Genomic DNA, 26186 nt, shown 5'->3' with positions numbered 1-26186 from the left:
AATGACACACTGGACCAGATGGACCTCATAAATATATACAGAACATTCCACCCTAAAACACAGAATACACATTCTTCTCGAGCTCACACGGAACTTTCTCCAGAATAGACCACATACTGGGTCACAAATCAGGTCTCAACCGATAACAAAAGATTGAGATTATTCCCTGCATACTCTCAGACCATAATGCTTTAAAACTGGAACTCAATCACAAGAAAAAATTTGGAAGAAATTCAAATACTTGGAAGCTAAAGACCACTCTGCTGAAGAATGTTTGGGTCATCCAGGAAATCAAAGAAGAACTTAAACATTCATGGAAACCAATGAGAATGAAAACACATCAGTCCAAAACCTATGGGATACTGCAAAGGCGGTCCTAAGAGGGAAATACATAGCCATCCAAGCCTCACTCAAAAAAAATAGAAAAATCCCAAATTCACCAACTAACTTTACACCTTAAAGAACTAGAGAAAAAGCAACAAACGATGCCTAGGCCACGCATTAGAAGAGAAAGAATTAAGATTAGAGCAGAGATCAATGAATTAGAAACCAGAAACACAGTAGATCAGATCAATGAAACTAGAAGCTGGTTCCTTGAAAGAATCAATAAGATCGATAAACCACTGGCCAGACTTAACCAAAAGAAAAGAGAAAGGACTCAAATTAATAAAATTATGAATGAAAGGAGAGAGATCACGACTAACACCAAGGAAATAGAAACAGTTATTAGAAATTATTATCAACAACTATATGCCAATAAATTGAGCAACCTGGATGAAATGGATGCCTTCCTGGAAACCTATAAACTGCCAAGACTGACACAGGAAGAAATTGACAACCTGAAGAGGCCAATAACCAGTAACAAGATTGAAGCAGTGATCAAAAACCTCCCCCAAACCAAGAGTCCAGGGCCTGATGGATTCCCTGGGCAATTCTACCAAACATTTAAAGAAGAAATAATACCTATTCTCCTGAAGCTGTTTCAAAAAATAGAAACAGAACGAAAGCTTCCAGACTCATTCTATGAGGCCAGCATTACCTTAATCCCGAAAGCAGGCAAAGACCCCATCAAAAAGGAGAATTTCAGACTGATATCCCTGATGAATATGGATTCCAAAATCCTCAACAAAATCCTAGCTAATAGGATCCAACAGTACATTAAAAGGATCATCCACCATGACCAAGTGGGATTTATCCCCGGGATGCAAGGGTGGTTCACCATTCACAAATCAATCAATGTGAAAGAACACATTAATAAGAGGAAAGAGAAAAACCATATGGTCCTCTCAATGGATGCAGAAAAAGCATTTGAGAAAATACAGCATCCTTTCCTGATTAAAACTCTTCAGAGTATAGGGATGGAACATTCCTCAAGTTCATAAAATCCATCTATGAAAAACCCACAGCAAATACCATCCTCAATGGGGAAAAGCTGAGAGCCTTTCCCTTAAGATCAGGAACAAGACAAGGATGCAGGACTGTTCTTAAACATAATTTATAGTTGTTAAACTCACTTTTGGTGTATCATATGCATTTTATATGTCAATTTTTCAGATTTAACTTTTGAAGTTCCACAGAAGCAATATTTCTCATATTTTGGACAAAATTTCCACTGCCATAATTTAAAATTCTTCTTGGTCAAAGGAGAAAGATGTCATTTGTTTTCATGTGATATTACTATGGTCTTTTATGTTTTTAATAGTAAAAGTATAACATGTTATAGGAGTTAAAGGATCTGAGTATAGATACATTATAAATATTATTTTTCCTTCCTAGTGGTAGAAGATTGAAAAAGAACTCATCTAAAATGTCTTTGTGCTTTAGATACAAATACACTTGAAGTAGAATTAATATTCTTTGCTTTCTTTTTTAGATCTCTGGTCTTTCCTTTAATTTCTCACTGGTTTTTGGTCACCTTTTGTTTGAATGATTTTCATTAGCACCTGCATTGTTTCAAAGTGTAGCTTTAACAAAACAAGTTTCTGAGAATTATTCTAAAAGTAGTAGGTATTTCTACCAGAAGACATTCTTCGAGCAGTATATTAAGCTGGATTTTAAAATAGATTGATGTGCTGTGACACACACACACACACACACACACACACACACAAGCTATATTTTAGTTATATTTTACGTAATCTAAAATAAATGAAGTAAAAACATTTTTTTTTTCTATTTGTAGAAATTAAAATGATGGTTATTCTCTTTTCCAAGGAGAACTGGCAAATGAACTGGCAAATGAAATGATTGCTTTAATTGCAATTTTCTATTGGAATAGATATAATGTTATTTGTTGATAGAATTAAAATTTTCTATGTTTAGGAATTAGATTTATGTTCATTTTGAGTTAACAGAAATTCTAAAGTATTGAGACTCAAACAGTTTAAAAGTTAATATTTCTCATGTTCAATAAGTCTGGAGATATGCAATCTAATGTCAGTTACTATTGCTCAAGGATGATATCTTAGATATAAATCTTTCCATTTTCTATTCTTTTATCTTTAGCATGTATCTTTTGGCTTTAGGATCACATAATGGCTGTTGCAACTCCAGACATTAAGTCTGCATTCCAGACAGGAAGAATTAATAATCAATACATTGTGTTGAGAAAACTAGATATCCACATGCAAAATAATGAAACTGGAACCTTATTTTGCACCACCCCCCATAATGAACTCTAAATAGCTTAAATACTTTAAGACCTGAAACCATAAATCTCCTAGAAGAAAGTACAGGGAAAAGTTCCTCGACATTGGTCTTGGCAATGATTTTTTGGATTTGATACTGAAATCACAGGCAACAAAAGCAAAAATAAACAAGTGGGACGACATCAAACTGAAAAAAATGCACAGCAAAGAGAACAATCAACAAAATGAAAACCAATCTACAGAGAGGGAGAGTATATTTGCTGACCATATATCTGATAAAATTATCTGAATTGTGTCTATATATATGAATTGTGTGTGTGTCTCTCTTTATATGTATGTTTTTGTAAAATATATATAGCGTATATACATATGTAGTCTATATATGTCTGTGTGTAGTCTATATATAAACATATAGAGTTACATTTTGTATACATAAAGAGATTGATAAGCAGCTAGAAGTCTAGGTAAAATTAATTCTGGTCTCTAAATAAATAAAAATAATAAACTTCTTCATCTCTTCTCCCATTCATATCTTTTTACATTAAATAATATCCTTTTATGCTATGTAATAAAGCCTATTCTCAACCTTTTGATATCAGTGAAATAATACCATTGTTAATGATAGAGAATTGTTGTACATGTCCTATAACAGAAAGTAAATGCTAAAGGATTATAATACCACTGTTTCTTTGGTATTAGCACAAAAAGAGATATTATCATTAGTCATGTCTCTGTAAACACTATGAAAACATACCTAAATATTACTGCCAAAAGGGGATGTTAGAAAGATTGGAGTATGTGGGACTGGAAGTCATGACATAAAATGGACCTTGCCATAGTCCACCAAATTGCCTAAAGTTGTATGTATCCCTCAAGAAAGTGCTCTGATCTGAATTCCCTGGGCCTACTTTCAGAAATGTGACCCTGGAGACAGCTGGAACTATAGTCTTAAAGATATATAAATATTTTTCTTTATTCACTAAGTATTACTCTCATTATTCTCATTATGAATGAAAACTCCTTTAGAAAAGGGGACGTGTCTGACTTTCTTTAGTATTTCTTGTTCCTGTATACAGTTGGTGCCCAAAATATATGCTTTGAATGGGTGAATGGGTGAATAAATGAATATTGAATACATGAGTGAATACAAACAATATTTTAACAAACATTATGTTTTCAATATTTATACTACTGTTTCCAAAGACCAACTTTTAGACAATTATTTTTAAAGATTTTATTATTTATTTGAGTGGGGCACACGAGCATGGAGGGGCACAGGGAGAGGGAAAAAGAATTCAAAGCTGACTCTGCACTGAGCATGGAGCCCCATGTGGGGCTTGATCCCACAACCAGGAGATTACTACCTGAGCTGAAACCAAGAGTCATAAGCTTAACCAACCGAGCCACCCAAGCGCCCCCAAAATATGTTTATTTTTATAACTTTTGTAAACTACCTATGTATGACATTTTAATTTGTTCAGGATCTGAGATTCTGAATTTCCAGTTTTGCTTATTTTTGTGGAATAAAATTGTGTGTACTAAGATAACTGAAGAAAGCAAGATAATTACATGAAGTACTTTATAGAACATCTCAATTTAGTTTAATTGATTAAGACAATGCTTCCTTAATGCAGAGAAAATGAAATTTGTTTTAAATGTCTGTTTGCCTGTATTTTCAATCAGTATATCATTTGATCAACAGATATTATTTGTGGACCTACTACATAGAAGTTCACAATACTGAAATTAAAGAATATTGTGTGTGTGTGTGTGTGTAGGATATAAGAAAGGTAGAACACCTGGAAAGACCAAATACAAAGGTGCTATAAGAATTGTGAGAGAGGGAGGTATCAGTTTGGAGCCTATGCAACTTAGCAAAGCTTAGGAGATGTTAGAAATTTATTTTGGGGGGCGCCTGGGTGGCTCAGATGGTTAAGCGTCTGCCTTCGGCTCAGGTCATGATCCCAGGGTCCTGGGATCAGGTCCCGCATCGGGCTCCCTGCTCAGCGGGGAGCCTGCTTCTCCCTCTGCCTCTCTCTCTCTGTCTCTTATGAATAAATAAAATCTTTAAAAAAAAAAAAGAAATTTATTTTTGTCTGTTTACTGATAATAGATTTATATATATATGTGTGTGTGTGTGTGTGTGTATAAAATAATTTTGTAAGTGGTCATACAGAAATATTCAAATATTTTTAATAAAAATTTTATCTAAAATGTTTTGGGGAGTGACAGCCTATAATAGAAAGATAAATTTGTCTCCAATTGTATTTTAAATTACCAAAAATTGCATAATAATTTCTAAAATATAAGGTCTAATTCACAATTAGAAATATATCTTATTACATTGAAAATTTCAACAAACTGTATTCACTATAAAAAAATTTTTACAGCTCCCCAAATTGTATAATAAATTCAAAAATCTTTTAGTTATATATTTTCTCATTTTGTAGTTTAAATTGCAATTTCAGCTACATTATTTGTTTTTTCATTTCAATTTTTTTATTATGTTAATCACCATACATTACATCATTAGTTTTTGATGTAGTGTTCCATGATTTGTTGTTTGCATATAACACCCAGTGCTCCATTCAGTATGTGCCCTCTTTCACACCCATCACCAGGCTAACCCATCCCCCCACCCCCATCCCCTCTAGAACCCTCAGTTTGTTTCTCAGAGTCCATAGTCTCTCATGGGTCATCTCCCCCTCCAAATCCCAACACCTTCATTTTTCCCTTCCAGCTATCTTCATCTTTTTTTTTTTTTTAACATATAATTTATTATTTGTTTCAGAGGTATAGGTCTGTGATTCAACAGTCTTACACAATTCACAGTGCTCACCATATCACATACCCTCCTCAATGTCTATCACCCAGCCACCCCATCCCTCCCACCCCCCACCACTCCAGCAACCCTCAGTTTGTTTCCTGAGATTAAGAATTCTTCATATCAGTGAAGTCATATGATACATGTCTTTCTCTGATTGACTTATTTTGCTCAGCATAATACCCTCTAGTTCCATCCACATCATTGCAAATGGCAAGATTTCATTCCTTTTGATGGCCGCATAATATTCCAGTGTGTGTGTGTGTGTGTGTGTGTGTGTGTGTGTGTGTGTGTGTGTGTGTATACACACACATATATATATACCACATCTTCTTTATCCATTCATCTGTCGATGGACCTCTTTGCTCTTTCCATAGTTAGGCTATTGTGGACATTGCTGCTATAAACATCGGGGTGCACGTACCCCTTCGGATCCCTACATTTGTATCTTTGGGGTAAATACACAGTAGTGCTATTGCTGGGTTGTATGGTAGCTCTATTTTCAACTTTTTGAGGAACCTCCATACTGTTTTCCAGAGTGGCTGCATCAGCTTGCATTCCCACCAACAGTTTAGGAGGGTTCCCTTTCTCCGCATCCCCGCCAACATCTGTCATTTCCTGACTTGTTAATTTTAGCCGTTCTGACTGGTGTGAGGTGGTATCTCATTGAGGTTTTGATTTGGATTTCCCTGATGCCGAGCGATGTTGAGCATTTTTTCATGTGTCTGTTGGCCATTGGGCTGTCTTCTTTGGAAAAATGTCTGTTCGTGCCTTCTGCCCATTTCTTGATTGGATCATTTGTTCTTTGGGTGTTGGGTTTGATAAGTTCTTTATAGATTTTGGATACTAGCCTTTTATCTGATATATCATTTGCAAATATCTTCTCTCATTCTGTCGGTTGTCTTTTGGTTTTGTTGACTCTTTCTTTTGCTATGCGAAAGCTTCTTATCTTGATGATGTATCAATACTTCATTTTTGCCCTTGCTTCCCTTGCATTTGGCAATGTTTCTAGGAAGTAGTTACTGCGGCTGAAGTCAAAGAGGTTGCTGCCTGTGTTCTCCTTTAGGATTTTGATGGACTCACATTGAGGTCTTTCAACCATTTTGAGTCTATTTTTGTGTGTGGTGTAAGGAAATGGTCCAGTTTCATTCTTCTGCATGTGGCTGTCCAATTTTCCCAACACCATTTGTTGAAGAGACTGTCTTTTTTCCATTGGACATTCTTTCCTGCTTTGTCAAAGATTAGTTGACCATAGATTTGAGGGTCCATTTCTGGGCTCCCTATTCTGTTCCATTGACCTATGTGTCTGTTTTTGTGCTAGTACCATACTGTCTTGATGATGACAGCTTTGTAAAAGAGCTTGAAGTCCAGAATTGTGATCCCACCAGCTTTGCTTTTCTTTTTCAACGTTCCTCTGGCTATTCAGGGTCTTTTTTGGTTCCATACAAATTTTAGGATTATTTGTTCCATTTCTTTGAAAAAAGTGAATGGTATTTTGATAGGGATTGCATTGAATGTGTAGATTGCTCTGGGTAACATTGACATCTTCACAATATTTATTCTTCCAATCCATGAGCATGGAAAGTTTTTCTATTTCTTTGTGTCTTTCTCAATTTCTTTCATGAGTATTTTATAGTTTTCTGAGTACAGAATTTTTGCCTCTTTGGTTAGATTTATTCCTAGGTATCTTATGGTTTTGGGTGCAATTGTAAATGGAATTGACTCCTTAATTTCTCTTTCTTCTGTCTTGTTGTTGGTGTATAGGAATGCCACTGATTTCTGTGCATTGATTTTATATCCTGCCACTTTACTGAATTCCTGTATGAGTTCTAGCAGTTTTGGGGTGGAGTCTTTTGGGTTTTCCACATAAAGTATCATATCATCTGCAAGCAGAGTTTGACTTCTTCTTTGCCGATTCGGATGCCTTTTATTTCTTTTTGTTGTCTGATTGCTGTGGCTCGGACTTCTAATACTATGTTGAATAGCAGTGGTGATAGTGGACATCCCTGCCATGATCCTGACCTTAGGGGGAAAGCTCTTAGTTTTTCCCCATTGAGAATGATATTCGCTGTGGGTTTTTCATAGATGGCTTTTATGATATTGAGGTATGTCCCCTCTATCCCTATACTCTGAAGAGTTTTGATCAAGAAAGGATGTTGTACTTTGTCAAATGCTTTTTCTGCATCTATTGAGAGGATCATACGGTTCTTGTTCTTTCTTTTATTAATGCATTTTATCACATTGATTGATTTGCGGATGTTGAACCAATCTTGCAGCCCAGGGATAAATCCCACTTGGTCGTGGTGAATAATCCTTTTAATGTACTGTTGGATCCTGTTAGCTAGTATTTTGGTGAGAATTTTTGCATCCATGTTCATCAGGGATATTGGTCTGTAATTCTCCTTTTTGATGGGGTCTTTGTCTGGTTTGGGGATCAAGGTAATGGTGGCCTCATAAAACGAGTTTGGAAGTTTTCCTCCCATTTCTATTTTTTGGAACAGTTTCAAAAGAATAGGTATTAATTCTTCTTGAAATGTTTGTTAGAATTCCCCTGGGAAGCCATCTGGACCTGGGCTTTTGTTTGTTGGGAGATTTTTGATGACTGCTTCAATTTCCTTAGTGGTTATAGGTCTGTTCAGGTTTTCTATTTCTTCCTGGTTCAGTTTGGGTAGTTGATACATCTCTAGGAATACATCCATTTCTTCCAGATTATCTAATTTGCTGCCATATAGTTGCTCATAATATGTTCCTATAATTGTATTTCTTTGGTGTTGGTTGTGATCTCTCCTCTTTCATTCATGATTTTATTGATTTGGGTCATTTCTCTTTTCTTTTTGATAAGTCTGCCCAGGGGTTTATCAGTCTTGTTAATTCCTTCAAAGAACCAGCTCCTAGTTTCATCGAGCTGTTCTACTGTTCTTTTGGTTTCTATTTCTTTGATTTTTCTCTGATCTTTATTATTTCTCTTCTCCTGTGGATTTAGGCTTTATTTGCTGTTCTTTCTCCAGCTCCTTTAGGTGTAGGGTTAAGGTGTGTATTTGAGACCTTTCTTGTTTGTTGAGAAAGGCTTGTATTACTATATACTTTCCTCTTAGGACTACCTTTGCTGCATCCCAGAGATTTTGAACAGTTGTGTTTTCATTTTCATTGGTTTCCATGAATTTTTTAAATTCTTCTTTATTTTCCTGGTTGACCCATTCATTCTTTAGTAGGATGCTCTTTAGCCTCCATGTACTTGAGTTCTTTCCGACTTTCCTCTTGTGACTGAGTTCTAGTTTCAAAGCATTGTGTTCTGAAAATAGGCAGGGAATGATCCCAATCTTTTGGTACCAGTTGAGACCTGATTTGTGACCTAGGATGTGATCTATTCTGGAGAATGTTCCATGGGCACTAGAGAAGAATGTGTGTTCTTTTGCTTTGGGATGGAATGATCTGAATAGATCTGTGAAGCCCATTTGGCCCAATGTGTCATTTAAAGTCTTTATTTCCTTGTTGATCTTTTGCTTAGATGATCTGTCCATTTCAGTGAGGGGGGTGTTAAATCCCCCACTAATATTGTATTGTTGTTGATGTGTTTCTTTGCTTTTGTTATTAATTGGTGTATATAATTGGCTGCTCCCATGTTAGGGGCATATATATTTACAGTTGTTAGTTCTTCTTGTTGGATAGGCCCTTTAAGTATGATATAGTCTCCTTCCTCATCTCTTATTATAGTCTTTGGTTTAAAATCTAATTTGTCTGATATAAGGATTGCCACCCCAGCTTTCTTTTGCTGTCCATTAGCATGGTAAATAGTTTTCCACCCCCTCACTTTCAAGCTGGGGGTGTCTTTGGGTCTAAAATGAGTCTCTTGCAGACAGCATATCGATGGGTCTTGTTTTTTATCCAATCTGATAGCCTGTGTGTTTTGATTGGCGCATTTAGCCCATTTACATTCAGGGTAACTATTGAAAGATATGAATTTAGTGCCATTGTATTGCCTGTAAGGTGACTGTTACTGTATATTGTCTGTGTTCCTTTCTGGTCTATGTTGCTTTTAGGCTCTCTCTTTGCTTAGAGGACCCCTTTCAATATTTCTTGTAGGGCTGGTTTCATGTTTGCAAATTCCTTTAGTTTTTTTGTCCTGGAAGCTTTTTATCTCTCCTTCTATTTTCAGTGACAGCCTAGCTGGATATAGTATTCTTGGTGCATATTTTTCTCATTTAGTGCTCTGAATATATCATGCCAGTCCTTTCTGGCCTGCCAGGTCTTTGTGGATAGGTCTCTTGTCAATCTAATGTTTCTACCATTGTAGGTTACAGATCTCTTCTCCTGAGCTGCTTTCAGGATTTTGTCTTTGTCTCTGAGACTCGTAAGTTTTAGTATGTTGGGGTGTTGACCTATTTTTATTTATTTTGAGGGGGTTCTCTGTCCCTCCTGGATTTTGATGCCTGTTTCCTTCCCCATATTAGGGAAATTCTCTGCTATAATTTGCTCCAATATACCTTCTGCCCCTCTCTCTCTTTCTTCTTCTTCTGGGATCCCAATTATTCTAATACTGTTTCATCTTATGGTATCACTTATGTCTCGAATTCTGCCCTCGGTTTATCCCTCTTTTTCTCAGCTTCTTTATTTTCCATCATTTGGTCTTCTATATCACTAAATCTTTCTTCTGCCTTATTTATCCTAGCAGTTAGAGCCTCCATTTTTGAATGCACCTCATTAATAGCCTTTTTGATTTCGAGTTGGTTAGATTTTAGTTCTTTTATTTTTCCAGAAAGGGTTTCTCTAATATCTTCCATGCTTTTTTCAAGCCCAGCTAGTAGCTTTAAAATCGTCATTCTGAACTCTAGTTCCGATATCTTACTAATGTCCATATTGATTACGTCCCTGGCAGTCGGTACTGCCTCTTGTTCCTTTTTTTGAGGTGATTTTTTCCATCTTGTCATTTTGTGCAGAGGAGAATAGATGAATGAGAGAACAAAATGCTAACAGGGTAACAACAACCCCAGAAAAATATACACTAAACAAATCAAAAGAGACCTGAAACTGGGGGAAAAGAAAGGGAAAGAAAGAAAAAAAAAGAAAAAAAAGGAAAAGAAATAAATAAAAACAAACAAAAAAACAGAATATGATCAATTTCAGGTACATTTAAGAACTATTAAAGATCAGTGGTTTTTAAATTTTAAGAGTACATAAGAGTGTCCTGAGATGTTTGTCAAATAAATTCTTAAGTCCCTTCCAAAATATTTGATTTAGTAAGGCTCAGGTGGGACCAGTGGTCTACCTATCTTTTAATAGATACTTCAGGTGATTCTGATATGGATTTATTTATGGACTGTTGGCTATAGTCTAAGAAATACTGTTTGATTTTTTTCATCACTGATGTAACCATACATTGATTTTATATTTATATGTATATCAATATGTTGGCATCTAAATAAGGGGAAAAGAGATGACTGGTCTTCTTGGTCATCAAGTTATTTGACTGATTTCTCCCTAAAATAAATCAGCCAATTTGAGTGAATTGGCAAGTTCATTCAACAAGGAGAACTAGTTTTATTAGCTACCTAAGAAGTAAATTTTGAATTTCTAATTTATTCTGTTATTACCTGCAATTTTGCCTTGAGTTTTGGCTAGTCTTCTAGGATTTATGAAGTATATAGGAATAGAGCCAGTGACTGAAAAGAGTACATCCCTTGAAATAAGAGTTCAAGAGCCACAGGCTCCTTGACCCAGTATTCCTTGATTTTATAACTGTATGATTCTGAGTTCTCCAAAGATACAGAACTAATAATATATATTATTCTATGTCATATTGTATTATATATTATATATATGTTATATATGTATATGTGTGCTCTGTTATTTAAGACCATTATATATCTTATTGTATATTCTGTATATATCTTATTATATATATTAATAATATAGGACAAATATATACTTAACTATGTTCATATATTACATGTACATGTAATATTATATGTAATATATAATAATAGGAAATCAACACACATGCACAGAGGAGAGTGATTTTAAAGAATTGGTTCACAAGATTTTGATTTTGGGGGCTGGCATGTGTAAAACCTGTGAGGTAACTTGGCAGATTGGAAAATAGGTAAAAATCAATGTTGCAGTCGTTTTTTTTTTTGTTTTGTTTTTTTTTTAAAGAAAAATGTAGGGACTAACACACACTTTTAATATGTTTTTAAATATTTTTAAGGTTTAAAAAGTGTTTAAAGTTTGTAATTCCTCATAGGAAAACATTATCTGAATGAATACCCTAATGGCAAACCACTATAGAATGTTTCAGTTGCATGTGGGGCAGAGGGGTAGGGGTTCTCTTCACTGCACCCCATCTTTCTTCATGAGAAGGTCAGAGGTACACTGCTTTGTATTATTGTGTCATCCATTAGGTGCTCGTTGCTTTTCCTTCAGCAAGGGCTTTATTTGTCAGAAGGGCATTATGCTTGACCTCCAAATTTGGCTGACAATTTACTGATGAGATTCATAACCTTTGGATTGCTCTGATATTTTGACATATTCGCTGGGTTCTGCGCCACATCCTGGAAGGCCATGATAACTTCTGGATCCTGCATGGCTGCGAGAACCTCTGGATCACTAAGAATTTCATTGAGCCTGGGCATTTCTGCCATTCCAGGCATCCCCCCTGCCATTCCAGTCATTCCTCCAGGAAACTTACCAGGCATTCCCCCAGTAAAGCCACCTGGGAAAGAGCCATACTGAGCTCCTGATTGTCATCTGGCTTCTTCCTCCCTCTGGGCTCTCTCATGTTCTTCCCGAGCCTTCTTAACCCTTTCTATTCTTTCTTTGATCTCTAGCTCTTCACGTTTTCGCTCATACTTTCTCCGATGTTCAGCAATTTTCTGGGCCCTCCGTTGAACTTCTTTCAGCATTGCACTAGCATCTTCATCGTAATCCAGTTTACAGGCAAGGGCAAGATCATGTGCTGTTTCTTCCCAATGGCCCAGAAGTCTGTGTGCTTTCCCTCACCACTTATAAGGCTGAGCTGAATTCAGGATTTATTTCAATAGCTCTGTCACAGTCTCGAATGGCAGCATTTGGCTTCTGTAATTTGATGAAGACACCGGCTCTCTCGGCATACAGAATGGCCAAGCGAGGATTCAGTTTGATGGCATCTGTGAACAAGTCAATGGCTTTCTGTAGTTCACCATCATTTAGGGCATCAGTGGCAGCCACTTTTTTATCATTTGCCTGATTCATCATTTCCTCGGTTGTCTCTACATTTTCATCTCCCGTTTCTTGAGGGGCATCAGTATCTGGTTCAATCACACCTTCATTGTCAATTTCTAGATCACTTTCCTCACTTGATGGTTCGTCTGTCTTTATGTTTTCCTCCGCCTTGTTACTGTTTTTTCTTCCTTTATATTGTCTTCTGATTTATTTTTATAAGTGGCAGGTGGTATTTTACCCCCCATGCTCTCCACCCACTCCCGCAGGAAGCACATTTCCTCGGTGTGCAGAACGCTCGGTCCCGCTTACACATTTTCAGGAAGGCCCGAAGCTCGCTCACTTTGCGGGGGTCCATGGTCCAGAGGCGGTGGCAGGCGGCAGGCGGCAGGCGCGGCTGAGGTTGCGGCCCGATTCCAGGCCCGGGTACTAGCTCAGCGTGAGCGTGTGGAAGGGGGCGGCTGCCACGAACAATGTTGCAGTCTTGAGCCTGAATTCTGAAGAGCAGCAGGGTTTCTATCTTGCAATCTTGATGCAAATTTTATTTTTCCTTGGAAACCTCAAGACTTTGCTCTTTAGGCCTTCAACTGATTAGATAAGACCCAACCATTTTATGCAGTGTGATCTGCTTTGTTAAAGTCAACTGATTTAAATGTTAAATCTTATCTAAAAGAAGAGCACCTTCACCGCAACATCTAGACTGCTGTTTGACCAACTAAGTGGGCACCATAGCCTAGCCAAGTTGACATATAGCATTAATCATCTTAATAACTAAGATGATATTGATGAGTAGTAACTGAAAAGGGGATTTTAATTTTTAATTCAAGTTAGCTTTGCTAGACCTTACATGTAGAATTACTACTAGGTTTTAAATCTATTTTTAAAGATTTTAAGAACATTGGTTTTTCTTCATTCAGATTAACTTCTATTTTTTTGTGTTTTTTAATACTATTTTTTGTTTTTAATTTTTAAAATTTGTAAACTGCAGTTTTATTGGTTAGCTGTTGGTTAACTTAAAATTCTGTCTTCATTCATCAAGTTGTGCTGTTAACAGCAGATTTTTGTGGCTCATGATAGAGGCAAACTTCAATTTCAGGATGGGACTTGTTGAAGGAGAAGAAAATGAAAGTATATTATATTATGCAAGACAGCTCCAGTTTGTCTTTTAGTTATTTACATTTTATTTATTTACTTTAATTTTTCAGTGTCTTGGAATAATTTAGTCATCAATACATATTAATAATGTTCCTATTAAATATAATTTATCTATCAGTATTTTGGAGGCAGGGTCATTATCACACAATTCTTTTCTTGCAATGTATTAAGCATCTCTTTTTTTGAATAATATTTTCATCTATCTCTCTGCCCTTTTCTCCTTCCCATCTGCTCATTGCATACAATTTATGTTTATAAAGCTCTGCTCCTTCTAATTGTTTTAGTCACTAAATCCATTTTACTCAATCTTAAATTTGGAATTATTTACTGCGTTTTGATTACTTGAGATATGCTCCATTTAACATTTTTACTGTAAAATAGTTGTAATCCTATTGTAAGACTTTATATAAAGTTGTAGTACTTTATATTATATTACATCTGGTTACTCTTTCAATACTGACATCTAGTATCTTAAATTTTGATGTTCCCAAAGGAACACTGTAATTCACTGAGGATTAAGAAAGCATTTTTTCTATTGAAACAGATGATATCATGGAAAGTTACTCTGGACAGAAAATTAAGTCTGAAGAGAGACTACTTACTAACTAGCTATATGTCTTAGGAAGTCACTGATGTCTCTACTCTGGTTTTCTTTGTGTGTGCATGTGAGATGACCTAGCACAAATACACTGCGAAGGGCCCTTCCATTGCATATATACACTTTCTCAAACAATGATGTGGTAAAGCCATTAGCACATCCTCCAATCATGCACTTTTCAGATATCTTGGTTCTAACAAGGCTCTGCCACTCTTGATGCTCCTTTGAAAGCAGAGGGCTAGTTGTGCTCTGGAGAAAACATACAAAGAAAAGTGCTCCACCCACCTACCACAATTTTTAGGCACAAGACACAATTTTTAGGTGCACTTCTGGTCTATTTCGGAGAGCATTTCTCACAATCTCAAAATCCAGCTATACTAGATTACTGTATATTTTCCTGATTGGCTTCTTAACCAGTGTGTTCCACAATCACCTCTGTTTCTTTATAAGAAAACTTTTTTTTTCTAGTCTATTAAAGTGATTGCAAATGAGTTTTGGGTGCTAAGTAATCTGATTAATCTACTTACGATATTCATGGATCTAAATAAATCTCTATTAGACAACATTTCAGGTAGAGTGACAAAGTTAAGTGAAATAATATATCAGGCATTAAATTTGCACAGGAATTGTAATGCTTGAAGCCAAACAGCCTAATGGTGGAATTGACTCTCTATGTTCAGTTATGCTAATTGAGAACAGCTTTCTTAACTTTTCCACTGCGTTTTCCTTTGGTCTATTTTGCTACTTATTTTCTTTTTAAATTTATTCTTTTGGAAGAAACATATAGGGGAAAGGATAAGAATGGATTCCCTTGAAAGCATTAGTACAACATCTTTGCTTCATAGAAAAGAAAACCTAAATCAAAATACATTCATTTAACAAGTATTATTGAGAATTTCCTATGTGCAGGCTACTTAGCCTTTTTTCAGAGGCTTGGAATTTATCAGTGAATGAAACAGAAACCTCTATCCTTTTAGGTTTGCTTTACCTTTTTATAGTGTATACTAAATAATGTAAGTTTAAGCAATTTATTGTTCTACATTTTACAAGGTAATATAAATCATCCTTTGTTTTATTAGAAAATCATACTTTGTCTTCTTATACATGCTAAGTTATTTCCTTATAATTGATAAATTTCTAAATCTGGGCATGAAATTAACTATCTACATAAAAAAAATAAATAACAATTTTAAAAGACCAGTTCTCTGATGTCTGCATTGATTTTAAATGGCAATAGCATTGAAAAGAAAAAGGAAGCCATTTATGAAAATTAGCATGACATTTGGAAGAAAAGTATTTGCCTTGGAAAGTTATAAATAACCAATAGCATTTTCATCTAGATGAGAGATGAACTAAGGTGAAATAAGAAGCAGAAAAGTGACATAACTAGGAACTCTGTGACACTTTTTTTGGAACACAATCTAAATAATCATCAATAAAGAAAGGGCTGTGTCTACAGACTGTGAAAATGGATGGAACTTTCTCTTAGATTTCACATCTCTTAATAGGTGTGAGGAAGTAACAACTCATTTTGATTTATCAAGTATATAGAATGCTTTCTCTATAATTCATAACAGTTAACGTAAGCACAACTAATGGAAATAAAAGTGATGTTGTTGCAATTATTTTGTCCCCTTTTTTAATGACCTTATCCCATGTGATTTTTTTCCAATACACTCCCATACTAACAGAGAACAAGAAATAGCCACATTTAAGCTTTTTCATGGCCCATGTCTTAGATATTTAACTGGCTGAAAGGCCATGCTCTGAGACTCCCAGTGCTTTTCAATTATTTAAATATTCCCAGGTGAGTTGTACAAAGTACGATGATTCTTTCATTCTGTAAATAGTAATTAACCATTGATAAATGGATGTATTTTATAATAGTAAAATAGGAGATTATCTAGGTTGTTTTCCAAGGTCCTGCATCCCTGGAGAGATACACCTTCAGGAAGCAGGGAACTTTTGTTTCAAAGTAACTCTGCATCATTATCATCTTAGCCCGTGTTACTTTGCTTATTCATTACTAACAGTTACAAACTGTAGAATAACAGTAAAACTGACTCTCATTCTTTTTATTATCATAGCAGTGTTTTAGAAATGGGAGAAGTGCTTCTGATTTTTACTAGCTTATAGAAAGTTGGTTTACAATTTCTTGAAATGTACATAATTTGAATTTCATAGAGCAGGTTGTCATAGCAATAATTCCCATACCCTTCAGGGATGAATAAGAAATTAAGTATTTTTTAAATGAGATACATTATTTCAAAGACTGTGATTAGATGATTTCTGGGTAATGCTTGGGCATTACCTCACACACAAAACATTGTTTCTCTCTGTCTCTTAACAAAGGACAAAACAGAATGTGAGACTACTGACTTGGAAATACTAATAGTGCTTTAAACATGGGATTGACATTTAGACATATAGAGTCCTAGAATTGCCTCTGAAGAAATTACCTCTTTATTTCAAACTAAATGCTATATTTTCCTATATCAAACATGGATTTTTTGTACAAGAATAATGTTAAAATCCTTTAAAAAATGTAATCTATACGAGAAGCAGCTTGAATGATGGAGCCATTTTGGAATCTTAAGACCTTATGTGTGTGTTGTATGTGTGTGCTATGTGGACATGAGTGCATGTGTGTGTATGTACATGTGTATGTACACTTGTGTGTGCATTTGTGGTTTGTTGTTGTTGTTGTTAACTGATTTGAAGTAATGCTGTAATAGTGTAAGCATGGAGCCATAACGTAATTGACAGCCTGGTTGCCACAGCAACCAAAACAAAATTGATACTGGTTGAGGAAAGAGACTTGGGAACTATCCTTGTATTCCTACTTCCTCCTATCTTTTTGGAAGTTTTAGTTCAGTTTGAACTATGGGAGAAGACAGGAGCAGAGTATACTTGCCTATTTTTAATTCCCTAAATGACTTTTTAAATTCATATTGTCTGCATTGCATAGAGCAAGATTTCATACCAATATTACTCATACGGCTTGCAGTGACGAAAAGTATATTATAATGACTCTTAGCTACATGTTTCCAGGTATTCTCCTAGATATGACATATGGCCCAATGGCTGGAGCTCTTTAGTCCAGCACACCCAAAGGATGCAGAAGTTGCAGGGGCTCTAAGGACCAGTAGAGATGAGATGTGCCTTGCCCCTCTGGACAGAGGATGAGCTCAGTGAGGGCTTCTCAGATTGGAAGACACAGGCTGACTTCGAACTCCAGGAAATTCTCTAAGTAAAAGTTAAAACTCAAATGTAAAACAGTTATAATTGCTTTGCTATTCTGCCTAATTTCCTGTTTCTTAATGCCTTGATTTAAATTTAATCTTTCTTTAAAGTTAGGTAGTAAAAATATAGGTAATACATGCTTAAAAGTTGTATTAGTATTTAAATAGAGGGTTTTATTAAGAAAATTTCAGGGTTATACATGAGTATATATAATTTATTCTCAGTGTGAATAAAGACTTGAGTAGTGCTATGGCATTTCTTTTTCTTTTTCTTTTTTTTTTTAAGCTTTTATTTATTTGAGAGAGGGAGAAGGAGAGAACACCGACAGAGGTGAAGGTGACAAGCAGACCCCCTGCTCAGTGGGGAGCCCAACACAAAGCTTGATCCCAGGACCCCGGGATCATGACCTGAGCCGAAGTCAGATGCTTAACTGACTGAGCCACCCAGGCGCCCTTTGGCAATTGTTTTTCTACTCTAAGTATCTACTGTCATCTTTTGGCAATATCTGAATTTCCAGTATAAGATCTCTAAAGAGAATAGCTATACCCATTCAGGCCTTCTAGAATCACATGAATCACATGAATTTATTTTCCCTAGAATGTCTCCTATCTCAAGAAAGATAATTATGTAATTTACATGAAGATAATTTTCTGTTTCAATGTAAAATTCTTACTGGTTTTAATATGATACAGTTTTGAATATTTATGTTTAAATAATAGTGCTCAGGATTGTTTTCATATCTTTAAATTAAATGTTGGCCAATGAGTAGTTTTAAAATATGTAAAAATACGATACAGTGAATATATTCATAACAAATAGGCCTTCAAAATTTTTCAGTACTGTTAACTACCAATACTATTAACTCATTAGTTTTCTGTGTTATATTAGGAAATCTGATTTTCCTGAAAAAAAGGAGGAAAAAAGTATAGTAGGAGTGATTTATCCCCTTGGTAATTCCTAATATCTTATAAAATACTCTATTTCCTTGTAAAAGAATATGACCCTTAAAAGCTTTTGCTCTTCGACTTTATGAGCTCTTTACTAATGCAGGGAGCTTGAGGAAAAGTCATTCTTAATGGCAGTTCTCAGGTGGCTCTTAGGTAGAATTTATTAGTGGTAAGCCATAACACAAGTGGATTGCTATTTTAACTTTCGACAGACTTCTTCTGATTAATTCCTTTAAAGCTTTCATTAAAATTGGTCCCACTTTTTTGAAGCAGTATTCTTCAAGATTTTTTTTTTTCTGTATTCTAACATCATTATCTTATTTTTGGTATATCATCATTGGTACAAGTGGATTATAAGATGTTAATATGTAATGTATTTATTCTTTAACTATATCAACATATGTTTAGTGCCAAACATGGCTTATATAAACTATTATAAATTTGGAAGATGGGAAAATAATTTTTTTTAAAAAAAAATCTGCATAAATCTCACAATGTCGCTGAGAGATAATCACAGGTTACCTAAACGTGAAAATCTCTAGAATCACGAAAGAAGGAGTGCTCACCTCTCTAGGGCCTGGGATATCTTTTAGGGGAGATGACAACTAAGCTGAATCTGATGAGTTCACCAGTCTTCCTAATTTTAGGAAGAATTTAAGAGCAAGTATTGGGGCAGAAATTTGTATTGTAGGAGGAAGGGAGATAGTGATTAATTTTAAGAGAGTGATTGAACCAATTAAATGTAAACTTATAAAAGTACTTTGGTCTCAATTTAAAGGATAAGTTGGAGAAAGAATTTATATTGGGTAACTTTTTGAGAATGCATTCTAATATATAAGCAAAGAGTAATGAGGAACACAAACTCAAGTTGGGGCAGAGGGAAGAGGAATTTATTCATTCATTCAAAAAACATTTATTGATTGATTACTACTGACCTAGCACTGTGATAATTGATGAGGCAATGTAGCCGACTTCAAGAAATATGACATAGCAATGGTATTGTAACAACATTGCATGGTGATAGATGGTAGCTACACTTGTGGTGCACATAGCGTAATGCATAGCGTTGTGGAATCACTATGTCATACACCAGAAAATAATTTAACATTGTGTGCCAACTGCCAAATAAATAAATAAAATGTGGTAGTATAATCAGCAGGATTTCTTGGCCAACTGGTTAAGAGAGAGGGAAGACTGTGAGGAGTTTAGGCTATGCCTCAGGATTATGACTCATTTACCTTGACCTGGTAGTTACAGATCGTATTAATTGGAATAGGAAATAGAAAAGGAGAGGGCAGGTTTGTAGGGCATAATGAACTAAAATACTAGTGTTTAGTCAGGAGAGTCAGTAGGTAGTTAGACTGAAGAGTTCTAACTTAATAGAGAGATCTGGGGTAGAGATGAAAAATTTGGAGCTGTCCACATATAAGGAGGAGATAAATTCAGAGTTCTGAGAAATGCTTCAAAAAGGGGAACATAAAATGATAGGTAGAGATATATAGACAAATAAATAGGGGCTTGCAATGAAGCCAAGAAGTAGAGGGTGCCTGGGTGGCTCAGTTGGTTAAGCGGCTGCCTTTGGCTCAGGTTGTGGTCCCAGGGTCCTGGGATCAAGTGCGCATTGGGCTCCCTACTCAGCAGAGAGCCTGCTTCTCCCGCTCCCTCTGCCTGCCTCTCTGCCTGCTTGTGCTCTCTTTCTATCTCTGTCGAATAAATGGATAAAGTCTTTAAAAAAAAAATAAGTAGAAAGGAAACTAAAGTAAGAATATTATTTTAGAAGCCATAAAATGTTAAATTTTGCCATAATTGAGAAATATAAGGATTTAAGTGTCCATGAGATTTAGTAATCATTTCCATAGGTCTTTTAATCTGAGTTTTCATAATGACATTCTTGTTTTTTGTTTTTGGTTTACGGTTATGTATTTTGTCCTTTGATAGGTAAAACTATTTAGACTATTTTCAGCTGAAACTATCCTTGGCATTTATAGTCATCCATTCATTCAGTCTCATCCAGTCTTAGGGGTTCAGTTATTTTCCATATCCTAGTGACACCCAGATTTATTTTTAGATATGATTTCTCTACTGAGATTCTGAGAAATTTAAAGCTTTCATGTAGACATTTGCACTTGGATGTCTCAATAGCACCTGTGAGTCAAAATAACCTAAACTGACCTGTCATCCACTACCCTTTACCCCACCAGCTCTTCATGCTGACAGACCAGTGGCCCAAACAAGAAATCCAACATCAATATAGACCTTTCTGTCCTTCTTTCATTCTTGACCATCTCATAACACTACGTTACATTTGTTCATTTCTCTTCATCATCACTATCTCTGCTCAATGGGTCGCCAATATCTCTTGCCTTTCCAGTACAGTAAACCGTTAACTGTTTTTTCTTGTTTTGAATCTGTTGAGTCTATTTTTTATATTGTAGTTGATATTTCTAAAGAAAATGGAATCCTATTACCTTCCTGCTTAAAACCCTTCACTATCTCCTGATTGTTCTTGTGAAATAATTCCTTCTTCTTAAGATCACTGCAAGATTCTCTATAATCAAATTCTGCTAATGTCCCTAGCTTTACCTGTCAGTATGCTTCATTTTACTTTCCCTGTCCAATCCCACTGAACTTCTTTCAGTCCTCAGACAACTCAGCTTTTACTCACCTTTAGATCCTTGTGTATACTGTTTCAGTTACAGAATATTACAGTCCTTTCACTTGATTAATTCCTTCTCAGTCTTCAGGCCTAGCGTGGGCATCTTTCCTGCAAGCCTTCTCTGGCTAACCAAGACTTTGCCACTTAATGTTGTCATCATAGCATCCATGATGTCAACTCTCACTGCACATCACCAGTGTTATAATTCCTGTTTTCTTGTCTATAGCATACATCTTATCTCATGTAAAATATAATTTCTATAAGGGAGAAAATATGTCCATTTTTCTTCCATCTTATCCCCGGAATCCATTACAGTAGTTAGCAAATAATACTTGCTTTCTGTGTATTTTATGAATATACTAAACAAATGAGGAGGATTTTATTATATAAAATGAAGAATAATAGATTAAGCAAGATCATGGGTAAAATGAGATGGCTTTAATCCCAAGTATAATTGAAAATATTTCTAATGCCTAGAAAAATGACCCTTTCAATAATGGAGGAGTAACGAGTGAGCAAACAAATGGAAATTGATATAATATTTAGTTTCTGGGGTTGGAATAGACTGTTTTGAGTTGGTTTATGATGAATATCTATTTTACTTTATAGGATTTCCTGACAGCTGTGATAGGGTCACATAATATGTGAAAATATACACAAAGCTTGAGGCTTAAGTGTAAAACTTCTACCTAAATTTTTGTTATGATAACATTTCAACTAATTCAAAATAATATTTAATAATGCTAATAAAAACCCAGATATGAAGGCTAACTTACCCTCCAGTGAGTCATTTAAATATTGTGATGCTTTAATTAAATCCATAAACAATTTTATCAGTATTTCCTTATATAAACATTTTTTAATTAAATGAATTTTATCAGACTCAGGCAATCTCCATTCATGACCATAAAAGAAATACAATACTATTGATGTCATTTATCAGCATTTAGTTTCTTTCTGAATTATCAGGTTTAGCAATTCTTTCTTGATTTAAGCATGAGTATTAATTTCTTGGTCTTAGTGATGCCAGGAAAAGTTTATGGGATTTGATTTTTTCCACATGTATCTGAGTCATTTATTCTTGTCAGGTTCCTCTTACTATCCAGGGGTCTTGAAGTGAAATTGAAGACTCAGTGGTTTTATTCCTTCAAGGCATCTTTCTTTCATAGTCATTTCTTATATAAATTACCTGGTTCTGCTCAACTAAGTAAGGGCTCAATCTGATTTATTTAAAAGGCTTCCACTAGTATCATAAAAGGAGAGTTATTTTCTTGTGTTTTTCTGCAATACTTGCTACACTATGGATTTAGGAAATTTTAAATATTTGTAAATAACCTAATATTCTTAATGTATAGCATTGAGTTTGTGTGGTTTAAAAAGTACAAAACAAATAGAAAAATGAAACTAATACCCCTTTAAAATTGACTCTCATTTTTTGTTTTCTTAAATAAACAACAAAACACTATTTCTCCTTTAACTCATATTTTTTTTCTTTTTTTTAATAATGTTATGTTAATCACCATACATTACATCATTAGCTCAGTTGGTAGAGCATGAGACTCTTAACTCATAATTTTTTTAAAGATTTTATTTATTTATTTGGAAAAAGTGCACATGCATGTGCAAGTGGGAGGGGCAGAGGGAGAGAGAGAATGTCAAGCAGACAACGCATTGAGCTCAGAGCCCATTGTGAGGCTCGATTTCAGAATCCTGAGATCATCACCTGAGCCAAGATCAATAGTCAGATATTTAATCCACTGAGCCATCCAGGTGCCCCAACTCATAATTTAGTTTGATGCTATAGACACAAATATATTAGTTATGATTCAAAAAAATTGCTATGTCAACTTGATAAAAATTGGAGGTAAGAAATAAATATTTATTAAAGCTTTCAAAAAAACTTCCCAAAATGAAAAATCCCAGTAGAATAACTTTTTCTTTACTGAAAAGTTAAATAAAATGTCAAAGTACAGTGCATCTGGGTGTCTTAGTAGGTTAAACGTCCAACTCGTGACTTCAGCTTTGGTCATGATCTCAGGGTCCAGGGATTGAACCCCACAATGGTGGGGGTGGGGTCTGCGCTCAGCAGGGAGTCTGCTCTTCTGCCTCTTTCTCGCACTGCCCCTCCCTCTTGCTCACATGTTTGCACGCATTCTCCCTTTCTTTCTCTCTCTGTCTCTCTCTGAAATGAATAAATCTTTAAAAAATGTCAAAATTCATCTCATGTTCAATTACTTAAATTGTGGCCTTTATATCAAAATATCTGAAAAATGCATTAGAATTATTTATGTTGATAGTCCTGGATCTCAACCAATAGCTAGAAGACTGTTAGTATTCATTTCTGGAATGTCACATTGACCCTTTAAATTAAAAACTAAGAACTTTTTTTTGTTTACTGGTAAAAAAAAAAATCAAAAAGAAAAACATGTTTGTGAAGTTAAATAAATGCTCATAGAACTGGACTTGTGAATTCAGTTTTCAGATTTAATTTATAGCATCAAGACATTTTTAAAAAATACAAAATTGTGTATTTCTGCAAGTGCTACTTCCCTTGGAGCTAAACTTATTTGCTGAATCCAAAGAACAAAATAAAATATAGTTAACCAGAAATTAGAATTATATGAGTAAGTCTTAAGTTGTAGAATGACTGCCCTAAGTAGAGAAACACAGTTGCATAGTGTAGGACAGTGCATTTTCCTATACCCATACAAATGTTTATGACACATTCCTATAATTATTGGCCAACTTTTTTTTTTTTTAGTTAGGAAAATAAGAATGATAATAAATAGTAAATGTTTTGCTTATGATTGTATTTATGCTGTGTAATAACTTTTATTCCATGCTTGTTATGTGTTAAGCAATATTTCATTTAATCAATCTTTTTTTAAAAAGATTTATTTATTTATTTTAGAGAGAGCATGTGCGAGCGAGGGTAGGGGCAGAAGAAGAGGGAGAGAGAGAATCCTCAAACAGTTTCCTTGCTAAGTGTGGGGCTAGATCCCGGGACCCTGAGATCATGACCTGAGCCAAATTAAGAGTTGGATGCTTAACTGACTCAATCACCCAGGGGCCCCACAAAACAATATCTTATGAGTTATTACGTCTGTTTTAGATGGGAGAAAACTGGAAAACCTGAAAGGGCAGCAAGTAATTTGCCCAAGGTCACAGAGATAATATACAGAATGCTAGAATTCAAACCTCATTATGCCCAAATTTCCAAAATTTATTTCTTATCCAATAAATAATACTCTTTCTCTATCAGAAACAGGAGAGCAAGAAAAATAAGATAATGCCAGATGAATAAGCAGATAATAAATGTTAAAGAGTACATTCATCCATGAAACATTAGTGCAATTCAATTCAACAAAGTTTGTGTTGCAAACATTTTGCAAATATCATAGTTAGGACAGTTATAAGACAGGTATAATGAGGAGATTCATGCTGTTTGACTACTTAGCCTTTTTTGGAACTGGATTCTTAAAATTTCTTTTTAAATAATATTATATATAATGCACTTATTGACAGTTTAAAACAAGTGCAAAATAATTTTCATATTTGCTTACTATTGAATTACTATTTGCTTACATATTGGCCATTTTTATATAGTTTCAAGAACTTTTTGATATATTTTAATTACCTTTATTCATCCATCATATTTCTATTTTCTCTATGTAGAGTGCTATATAACTTTTCTTTCCTTTACCCTACAGAATATCCCATTTATTTTTACTTCTAAGCACATAAAAAATAGATGAGTAGATTTGAAAGCAAATCAAGTTTTTACTTGAACTAACACAAGAGGAAATCTACCAAAGTGCACCATAACATTGGAAGAGAGCACAGAATGGATCAAATTCTCCAGTCTTGAAACTTATATATTAGATGTTCTTAATTTGCAGTCTATAAATGGGTTTGGGAGGTTGATGTTCTCTGAAGTGAAGGCAGATATGTTTGTGTGCAGGTATAGCCCAGAGAAGAATCCCTGTTACTTTTCTTCCAGAAGATGTGCTAAGTGAAGATTCAGAGGTTTTCAGTATAAGAACTGCAGAGTTTATGCTCATTTTGTACATTTCTTTTTTTTTTTTTTTTTAAAGATTTTATTTATTTATTTGAGAGAGAGAGAGAGAATGAGAGAGAGCACATGAGAGGGGGGAGGGTCAGAGGGAGAAGCAGACTCCCTGCCGAGCAGGGAGCCCGATGCGGGACTCGATCCAGGGACTCCAGGATCATGACCTGAGCCGAAGGCAGTCGCTTAACCAACTGAGCCACCCAGGCGCCCCTCATTTTGTACATTTCTAAATAAGTCATAGTTTTAAAATACATCAGATTTTGCTAATAGGATTTATTAATAAGTTATGTTTTAATATGAATTAATTATGTTCAACTATTATTAGATTATTTTCCAAATGCTAGGTTCAAGATTAGAGAAGTAGCTAACTAAGAGAATGAGAACTGTGGTTTAGAGAGCAGCTATTTTGTGTCTTGCACCATGCTACATGCTATATAAACATTATCTCATTTAATCTTTACTAGAACATGGAGCAGTACACCTGTTATCCCCAATTTAGAGATAAATATTAGAGCCAGTGTATTAGTTTGTTAGTTTATTAGCCGTAACAAAGTACCGTGAAGTGGGTGGATTTTGCAACAGAATTTTATTGCCTTACAGTTCTGGAGACCAGAAGTTCAAATATTAAGGTATCAGCAAAGTGAGTTCCTTTTGAGAGCTATGAGGGAGAATCTGTTCTGAGCCTCCCTGCTCGTGGTTTGCCAGCAATTTTGGTATTCCTTGGCTTGTGGTAGCATTAACTCCAGTCTTCACATGGCATTTGCACTGTCTCTTTATGCGTGTCCAAATTTCTCCTTTGCAGTAAGGATAACTGTCCTATTGGATTAGGGGCCCACCCTACCTCATCTTAAC

General features: G+C 35.1%; 1 protein-coding gene and 1 pseudogene across 2 annotated transcripts in view; one reads left to right on the top strand and one right to left on the bottom strand.

The window, feature by feature from the left end:
* The window catches only part of SGCZ (sarcoglycan zeta), a 1037264-nt gene that overhangs the window by 499070 nt on the left and 512008 nt on the right, over window positions 1-26186 (top strand). The gene's annotated exons all lie outside the window — the stretch shown is intronic.
* On the bottom strand, window positions 11631-13024 carry LOC116637888 (annotated as a pseudogene).

Source organism: Phoca vitulina, unplaced genomic scaffold (genome assembly GCF_004348235.1).
Source record: "Phoca vitulina isolate PV1807 unplaced genomic scaffold, GSC_HSeal_1.0 scaffold15, whole genome shotgun sequence".
Classification (NCBI taxonomy): Eukaryota; Metazoa; Chordata; class Mammalia; order Carnivora; family Phocidae; genus Phoca; species Phoca vitulina.
Note: the sequence above shows the minus strand (reverse complement) of the source record. Positions and strands in the feature narration are given on the sequence as shown.